The sequence below is a fragment of the Ovis aries genome, chromosome 1 (assembly GCF_016772045.2).
Source record: "Ovis aries strain OAR_USU_Benz2616 breed Rambouillet chromosome 1, ARS-UI_Ramb_v3.0, whole genome shotgun sequence".
Taxonomy (NCBI): domain Eukaryota; kingdom Metazoa; phylum Chordata; class Mammalia; order Artiodactyla; family Bovidae; genus Ovis; species Ovis aries.
Genome location: NC_056054.1, coordinates 239,068,088 through 239,077,589, shown reverse-complemented (window position 1 = coordinate 239,077,589; position 9,502 = coordinate 239,068,088). Strand labels below are relative to the sequence as shown.

General features: G+C 41.0%; 1 protein-coding gene across 7 annotated transcripts in view; it reads left to right on the top strand.

The window, feature by feature from the left end:
• Positions 1-768: 768 nt before the first annotated feature.
• Positions 769-9,502, top strand: part of RNF13 (ring finger protein 13) — a 132,973-nt gene continuing 124,239 nt past the window's right edge. For 5 of the 7 annotated variants that reach the window (XM_042235705.2, XM_004003261.5, XM_042235703.2 and 2 more), the window contains exon 1: positions 1,363-1,510. The gene's annotated coding sequence lies outside the window, so the exon portion shown is untranslated. Of the gene's footprint in view, positions 900-1,362; positions 1,511-9,502 lie in introns of those variants that run through there. The other 2 variants (XM_042235704.2, XM_060394880.1) reach the window with 1 other exon arrangement.

Genomic DNA, 9,502 nt, shown 5'->3' with positions numbered 1-9,502 from the left:
CACTGTTCTCCATTCTGACTGTTTCCTTATAACTTTCTTAAAGGCAGGACTATTTATTAAGTATTGAATGTCTTTACAACTGATGAGAATCTAAGAATATATAGAATGTATAGTTAGGGATACACTGAAGAGGAAAGTACCTTTGATGACCTTTATTTAAATTTTGAGTGGGTAATACTCAAAAGGTACAAAAGTTGAAAGGCACAAAAGGATATACAACAGGGAGTCCTCCTGTTCCTCAGGTCTCCCCAGAGCAATCCAGGTAACAAGCTGCAGCCAAGGGTATTCTGCAGGTGCTCCAGGTAATAACTCCTTCTCGACTCTCCTTTTTCTAAAAGTGAGGTTGAAGGAAGTGAAGACTGTCACTGGCTCTTAGAGGCGCCTTATTTTAAAGCAGAAGCAGTGCCAGAATCCCTGGCATTCTAGATCATAACTCTTTGCAACCCTTGCAGTAAGCCCACATTACCTCTACAGTGTCTAGCTGTTAACTGGCTCATCAGCGTGGATGTTGGATGTTTCAATCCGGATAATTCAAGTTTAAAAGTAGCTTGGTTTAAAACCGGAGTACTTGGGGCAAGGAAGTCTTATCAGAAGGCAACATTTTTGTTGTTGTTGTTTATTAAAGGAAAGAAGGGTTTTAAAAGGCTGACCTAGGGTTTAATCACACGGTTTGACTTTTGTTGAGTCTCGGGGATGGCGCGTGTCAGACCCAAAGCACAGACGTCAGCACGGTTTCCACTCTGGCATCGGGGGACTAGTGTTCAGCCCAAGGGCTGCTCGCTCCTCTAACAGGGCGACCGGGACTCTAAGACGCTGGCCTTGGTTCCATTCTTCTAGATCTCGGCCTGGACGCGGTGCAGAAGGGATAAGGCCTCGTCCTCGCCTCTTGCACTGGTCCGGTGAGTGCGGCACAGGAGAGTCGCGATGGCTCCAGAGCAGGCCCGCCCAGGGGGAGCCCGCCAGCTGGGTCTCGGGCTGCTTCGGCCCAAACAGCCCCAACGGACTAGGCCAGCCAGCTCTGGCCGCTCGGTCCGATCCCCTCCTGACCCACGGCCTCCGCTCTTGGGGAGACGCGACAGGATTCCATAGCCAATCCCCTCGGCCATGCTATCCCTTTCCCCGCCAAAAGTAGATCCTTCAGCCTCGCTCCACAAGCCAGCCCCACCCTGCCCTGCCCTTCCATTCCAGAGAGGAACGGTCACGAGGCCAAGAACGCGACTCCACGCACTAGGCATCTCTCCGAGCTGGACCCGAGCAAGCAGCCAGACTCGGCGAGAGAGTGGGAAGGAGCCTTAGCGAGCAGTTCTATGGCCCAATGGCTTCCCTCTGCCTTCTGGTGCGGGCCAATGAGGGGCAAGGGGCGGGACTTCCGCCTCGCCTTCGGTGTTGTCGTCCGCGCTCCGACTCTGGGCTGTGGGGGTCGGTGTGGAGATTCAGTCATGAAGTCGGGGTAGAGACTTCTGCAGCGACGCGGCTGGCTGCCTGTTTGTGTTGCAAGGTCAGCTTCCAGGTAAGAGCCTCTCCTGCGTGTCGACGGCCGGACTGCAGGTTTTCCCCCGTGGGGCCTGCCGGGGAGAACACACCCCCTCGCCCGCCCTGAAGCTCCGAGGCGGCCCCGCCGCCGTGCTCTTGGCTGCTCCTCAGGCTGGGTGCGGAGGGAATTAGTTTAGTTTAGTTTTGTTTTGCAGAAGATAAAATAAAAAACCCTGCGCTCAGAGGCTGAGTCTCCCTTGCATTCCTGCGCTATGAGTTTGTGTGTATCTAAAGTTGTTGGGTTATCTGTTTCGCTTCTTGCATTCCGCTCTTGAGGTGTCTTGAGCCTGGGAAGCTGTCCGGAAGTCGTCTCTTTCCGGGCGTCCCTGGGCGAAGTCGCTTGAATTTAGTTGTGGGAAGGCTTTAGTCTTTGGGAAAAAAGAGGGCAGTCGCCTCTTTTCTTTCTAACCTTCCTGCCACCCCCACCCCACCCCCACCCCCACCCGGAAGCTCGATAGAAGGTGGGATGTGATTCTGCTAGGGACAGATAACCACGTCCCTGCCCCCTAAAGTTGGCAGCTCTGCCGGGACGCTTATTGAGTTGACCCGCACTGATGAAAGGACTTTCTCTCAGAGAGGGAGTGGGCAAACACCGAAGCCAAGCGATCCCAGAAGCACTCATGCGTATTTGGTGGCAATCACTGAATGTTCTCTGTCAGCTTTTGGGTAAATTCCTCTATTTCGTCCTAATTTGGCAATAGTAGATTTCCAAAACCATCGTTTCATCTTCAGTTTCAGCACCGTGGGCAGCTGCTTAGGTTCTTTGTTGTTACTCCAAAGTAGCCTGACAAGTGTTCCTCAGTGATGCTGCAGGAACAGGGAAAACTCATGCATTCCTTTCCACAATGATCTGTTGTTCTCCAAGGAGAACATCTGCAGTATTTGATACAATGTAAATAAATAAGATGGGTGTGCTGTCGGAGAGTTCTAGTTAGAGATACATCAATTCAGGGTTTAAGGAAGGGCTTTCAAGGATTTAGTCTTTTTAGGGATACATTTTAATGGGTCTATGAGATTAGCTTCATTTTGGAGTAACAAAACTGCGCTGGAGTAGCAGGTATTTTTGTTTGTTTTTGTGTTTTTGATTGAATAGCATGTGGGATCTTAGTTCCCCTACTCTGTGGTAGCAGTTTAAAAGAACTTTAAATAGTATATAAGAAATGTGGTGGGCGTCTCTGGTGACTCAGTGGTAAAGAATCCGCTTGCCAGTGAAGGAGTCATGGGTTCGATCCTGGATGGGGAAGATCCCCTGGAGGAGGAAATGGCAACCCACTCCAGTATTCTTGCCTGGGAAATCCCATGGACAGAGGAGCCTGGCGGGCTACAGTCCATGGGGTCCCAACGAGTCAGGAGAGACTAAACAGCAGTATCAAAGAAGTGTAGTGCAGGGCTCATGGGGATTTTGAAATTAATTTAGTGCATTGACATTAATGTTAGAAAAAAACAAATAGCATAGGACATCCTCTGGAGTAAGAGTAAGTATTATTTCGTGAAGCTTTTGTTTCAGATTTTAAAAAATGTCTGAATGTGAAGAGGAAGATGTAAATGTATACCGTATTATTGTGGATTGTGGCAAAACACTGGATCCCAAATTTGGGAGGCAGACTGGGTTCAGCCTTCAGCTCTGCCATTTACTAATTCTGTGACATTATCTGTGAATAAGGGAAGACTTATAATAATTAATGGATATGAAATATGTCTGTTACATAGTTAAGCCTCAAAGTAGTTGTTTTTGTTGTTGTTATTTTTTGGAAATGTTGGCTAGAAGCCCAGTTAATTCTGTAAGGAATGACAACTACTGTTTTAATAATATATTTATTTTTACCCCTGCCTTTATTTGAAGCCAGCAAGCTTCATGTCTCAGTGTATAACAGTAAATCATGTGGACAAAAATGTTAATTTGCAGCGTTTAATATTGAAGGATTGGGAGTAAGTTCTCATCTATCCTTGTTTAAAGCTCATTTCTTGTAGGCATTTTGCAGGGGCCTGTTACTGCATTCAGCACCCTTCCTTTGATGTTTTTCTGCATCCCAGAGTAACAGATTTATCAAAAGTTTTCCAGGCACTAATTTTAACAAAGTAAGGGCAGGACTAAGGGTATGATAGGTTTGTGTCTTTGAACAAAATTGGATAGGAAGGCATTTTATGTTTTATAGTTTTTGCCATAAAGATATATGAAATAGCATGGTCAAATATCATGGTGTGCTTATTTCATGTTGGTATGACCTAAATGGTTGATGTTTAAGTAAAAAGTGTGGTTTTGGACATTTTGAAATCTGGGAATGTTTAGCAGAAGTCAAAATGAGTTTGGATCAAAGTAGTGTTTTGTACCATTTGACATATTACTGCCATATGGCATTGCATATGGTAATTTCACATGACATTAAAAAGGGAAGAAACTAAGCATTGTTAGTTTTTTCAAAAGAAGAAACAGAATTAATAGACATTTCTTTTAATTAGGTCATGGTAGATAATCATTGTTTCAAAATTCATGTATTCTGCAAATATTTATTGAGCATTTATCAAAAATGCTAGTTTTAATAATCCTTTTGCATTACATAAAAGCTAATTTAGAAACAATGAGAACATATAATCAGTATTGTCAGTTTACATATCATAGTACATAGATAACAATCACAGTCATAATAGCTAACATTGTTTACTACAGGCAGACAATTCTAAGCGCTTAATATTTGTGATTTTCTTTTTATAGATAGGGAAATGAAGGCATCAAAAGCACAAAACTTTCTGAGTTCACACAGGTTGTTAGTGGAGTAACTGAAATTTGAATCTAGGCATTCTGATTGTAAAGCCTGTCTTGTATAATGTTTTATTAAAAAATACAAAATGCTGTGGAGTTATTTTGGATTCTTGCTGATTTGGATGACTTTAGTTAAGCTCTTTTGACCCTTGGTTTCCTCAGCTCCTTCCTCAAAAATATGTTATTAAGCCATTATGTTTTTGTGGGGTAAGGATAATTTGTGAAGCTCTAGACAGAGTATTTGTTCGATAAATCATATGCCTCAGCCTTTTCCTTTCATACTGAGGATGTGGCCATTTGAAAGATTGTTAGCAACTGGAAGAGGACGATAGAAGAAAGAATTTCACCTAAGGACACTGCTGAAGCAAAGGTATAGAAGTAGGAAAGCAGAGAACATTTGCCAAGGTAGTATGTTTAAGGAACAGGCTGGTATAAAGATGGATGGATAGAGTTTACAGGAATCCTTAAAGGAACCAGATTAAAGATTTTGTGCTTGATTCTGGTTGAGAAGAATCCCTCTTTATAGATACTAATTTGGAACAAAGTCCAGTGAAGGAGTGGAAGCCTGGAGATAGGAATACCACAGAGTTTAGTAACAGTGGTTGAAGCAAGAAGTGATGATGGTGGGATTGTTGTGCAGGGTTTAGATTGAGACTGTTAAGTGACCCTGGGAACCCACAGAAGTATGGACCTTATTTTGGGGAGGGTATTATGATGAAGAACAGATGTTGGTGGTGGAAGGAGATTTAGGAGAAGAATTCATGATACAGTCTTTGGCTTTGGAGCTGAGGATTAGTTCAGATGTTTGGAAATGTAAAATGGAACCTGGGAGCTCTGTGTACTTCATAAAAAGAGAAGAGACCAGTTGCTCACATTGTGAGGAAGTGGTCTAAAGCCATAGTCCCCCTGTGGGTCAGTTTCACAGGAGAGATGTGACTCCAGAAGACCCTCAGAAATGCAGATTTCTCACTTTAGATAGAGTTCTACCCACTGTTTTCCCCTGTAATTTTTTTTTTTTTTTTTGCATCCTGGGAGGATAGGGGTAAGGTAGTAGGGAGGGAAATTTTTGGAAAATTAGCAAGGCTCTCATTTATTATTTCAAAAGAGAGCCAGTACATTGAAGACTAGGGATTCTCACATTAATAATTTGGAAAGATGGTGTGATTTTTATATAGTACCAGACACTTATACACGTGTTGTATGTTGCATTGTAACATCTCCAGATTTCTTATTTTGTGTCATCCCCTCTTTGTTACCCTGAATTAAATAATAGCAAAACCTTTAAAATCAGAGGATCTATGTGCTTGTTATGGATCAGCAATGAAGAGGGGATCTAGAGAGATTGTATTCTACTTAAGCCGAGACTGTGGGAGAAGAAGCTTGGAGGATGAGAGGAGAAGGCCACTTGGTGTGGTAGGAAGTCTAGCAATTCTGTGAATCCTTGAACCCATTCTCTGGCTTCAGTTTCCTCATTTTGTAAGATGATGATGATGATAACACCAGTTCTGTCCTGTTGCAGGAAGAAATACGCCTGGAGGCCCTTTATACTTCAAAAATGGAGAAGGAAGTGGCAACCCACTCCAGTATTCTTGCCTGGAGAATCCTGTGGACAGAGGAGCCTGGTGGGCTGCTGTCCATGGGGTCGCACAGAGTCGGACAGGACTAAAGTGACTTAGCATGCATGCATGAATTGGAGAAGAAAATGGCAACCCACTCCAGTATTCTTGCCTGGAGAATCCCAGGGACGGAGGAGCCTGGTTGGCTGCCTTCTATGGGGTTGCACAGAGTGGGACACGACTGAAGCGACTTAGCAGCAGCAGCAGCATATTTCAAAAAGGGCTCAGATCTAAGTAGAACGGCCTGTGGTTTCCTTTCTTGGCAGATTTTCTAGAGTTTGGTGCAGTTAGGTAGTGGCATGATATTAAATTAAGTGGTATAGTAATTTACCGATCTCTGAACTATTTTCAGTTTCCTGTAACGCAAGACCCAAGTAACTGGCCAATCAAACAAAAAATTGGACATTAGGCAAGCATTGAGACAAGGAAGGTTTGCATAATCTGTTACTCCATTGCTGGAAACATTACTTGGACTCCACTACTTATGAATTTTTTTATCACAATCATTCACTCGACAAATATTGAGGTATTTTTATATCAGGCATTGTTTTAGGCATGCAGAGTATGTTAGTGAACCAAAAAAAAAAAAAAAATTAAAAATAAAAAATCCTTGTCCTCATGGAATTTACTTTAAAATAAGGTTAATTTTAATAGTTGAAAGTAATTAGATTTTTCTTGTGTTCTATGTTTAATATAAAATCATGATTCTGAACAGATAAAGTAAGAGTACTGTAGCAGATTGTAACTAATTTTGTAGAGCACTTTAAAGGAAGGGACTGCATCATTCTGACTCATGCATGTCTCCCCATTTCCCCTTTTCCTAATGAAATGACTTTAATGTATTTAATACTCAGCAAATGTAGGCACTCATTAAATATTTATGATGGGGAGAAGGAAGTTGTGTTAAGGCAAGGGGCAGATCTTAAAGACAGAGGAATTAGTTGAGTGTAACAAGTATTAAGGGCCCCATGTGCTCACTAGATTGAAGGTACAGAGAAAGACAAGTGTGCTGTGAATTGCATTGCCTGGCTTATGCATTGCCTATGAGGTTGAAGTGGAAAGACAGTTATACTGTAGCTGAAAGCATCACCATTAAAGGAATTTGGGTATCTGGGTGTTCCCCAACTTGCCCAGTAAGTAGCTCGATGACTTTGCATAGATAACTTGACCTCTCAGTTCATTTCCTCATTTGTAAAATGAAGTAGTTTGAATTTTCCAGTTAAAAAAGTCTGCTTTTAAGACTTACAAAATGTCTTTATCATTTCACTTTATTAATATGGATAAAACAGAGCCGATCATGAACTTCCATTGAATAATAATCAGACTGAATTTATGCTTTTAGTTAACAAACTAGATGTTTAGGAAAGATGTCTACAAAACTAATGCTACCTATTTGATGTTATTTACTAAGAAGACTACATTATAATTTTAAAAAACAAGGCAAATGTAGCCTAACATGTAGTTTCCCCTTTTGCTATTATGAAGGAAAAATAAGCCATAATATTTTAGACCCCAGTAAAGGATGTTACAAGTTGTTCATTTAGTTCTACAACAGCCTTTGATTACTGTGCTAGGTGCTAAGTATCTCAAATCTGAAACCGTCTAGTCCCTAACAAATTAAATGTTTTGTTATACCGAGGTGGCCCGGAGAAGGCACATAATGAGAGGCGCAGAGAAGAGAAAGTTTAGACGGTTAGAGGTTAGAGGAGATTGAGGTGGAATGGCAAGGGGCAGAACTGGAGCGGTTCATGAACTTTTTAGTTTTCAACTTTATTCTAAAAGTTGTTTATTAAGGAATTTTAGGCAGGGAGCAGTGTGATCAGGCATCTTTATATCTGTCTTTATATTCCCTTTAAGAGAATTATCCATGGGGAAGATATTTATCTTGCTTCCAGTTATTTCAGTGGTATAAATCCTATTTGAGGAACTCTGTCTTTTATTCTGAGGAACAATGTTAATTGTGTGGTTTTAGGGTATCAGTAACCTTGAAATAATTGGACATTAAAACTTATTTATGTCCATAGCCATATTAATGTAAATTGAGAAGACAGCTGAAAATTAAAGGCATTCTGCTTATTGAAATGAGAGAGCTTCTGGTCAGGTAAGAATTTGACTTAGGGTTATTTCTAAGGGGCTAGAAAATTTTGTCGAAGTTAGATTGAATATGACTCTAGTTTGGGCTCATTTTCTAATGATCAGGATATCCAGTTAAACTTTTAGAGGGAGTGACTCTTCAGGGAAAAATAATCCCACCTGATGATAGGTAAATATTTCTAAATCAAGTCATAAGAGAGTAGGAGTTGAATTTCTGCTTTGCTTAGGTGTAAAACACCTCACTAAATGTTGAAGAATAATTTGTCTAATCACTGTCCTTGTAATTTACATATTTGACCTTCAAAAAAGAATTGTCCTTGTAAGTTATACATTTATATAACAAGTATTATATGTATTAATTGCTTAACATTTTTTGAGGTGAAGTTCATGCAACATAAAATTAACAATTTTGAGGTTACTGATTGGGTGGCACTTAGTAAATCACACAGTGTTGTGCAACCATCACTCTCTATCTAACATTTTTATCACTAGAAATTAAAACCTTGTACCCATTTTCTGCTGCCACCAGCCCCTGGCAGCACCAGTTTGCTGTCTGTATGGATTTACTGGAGATCTCATTTATTCTGGAAATCTTATATAAATAGAACCATTCAATATGTGACCTTTAGTGTCTGGCTTCTTTCACTTAGCATAATGTTTTCAAGGTTCTGCAAGGTTGTTGCGAGCTACATTGCTATATGTATGAATCTTTCCTTTTTACAGCTTAATTATTGTATTGAATATATACAGCATCTGTTGAAGGACATTTGGGTTCTTTGCATCTTCGGCTATTGTGAATATTGTTGCCATGAATATTCATTGACAACAGTTTGTCTGAGAACTAGTTTTCATTTCTTTTGGGTATATGTAAGGAATGGAGTTGCTAGATCATATGGTAATCCTATGTTTAGCCTTTTAAGGTCTTGCCAAACTATTTTCCACAGTGACTGAACCCTTTTACATTCCTACCAGCAACGTATGAGGGTTCCAGTTTCTCTTCATTGTCACCAACACTTGTTCTTTCCCAGTTTAAAAAAAAAAAATTAGTGCTATTGCTACCCATTTGAATGCAGAGTTCCAAAGAATAGCAAGGAGAGATAAGAAAGCCTTCCTCAGCGATCAATGCAAAGAAGTAGAGGAAAACAATAGAGTAGGAAAGACTAGAGATCTCTTCAAGAAAATTAGAGACACCAGGGGAACATTTCATGCAAAGATGGGCTCAATAAAGGACAGAAATGGTATGGACCTAACAGAAGCAGAAGCTATTAAGAAGAGGTGGCAAGAACACACAGAAGAACTGTACAAAAAAGATCTTCACAATCCAGATAATCACAGTGGTGTGACCACTCACCTGGAGCCACACATCCTGAAATGTGAAGTCAAGTGGGCCTTAGGAGGCATCACTGTGAGAAAAGCTAGTAGAAATGATGGAATTCCAGTTGAGCTATTTCAAATCCTGAAAGATGATGCTGTGAAAGTGCTGCACTCAACATGCCAG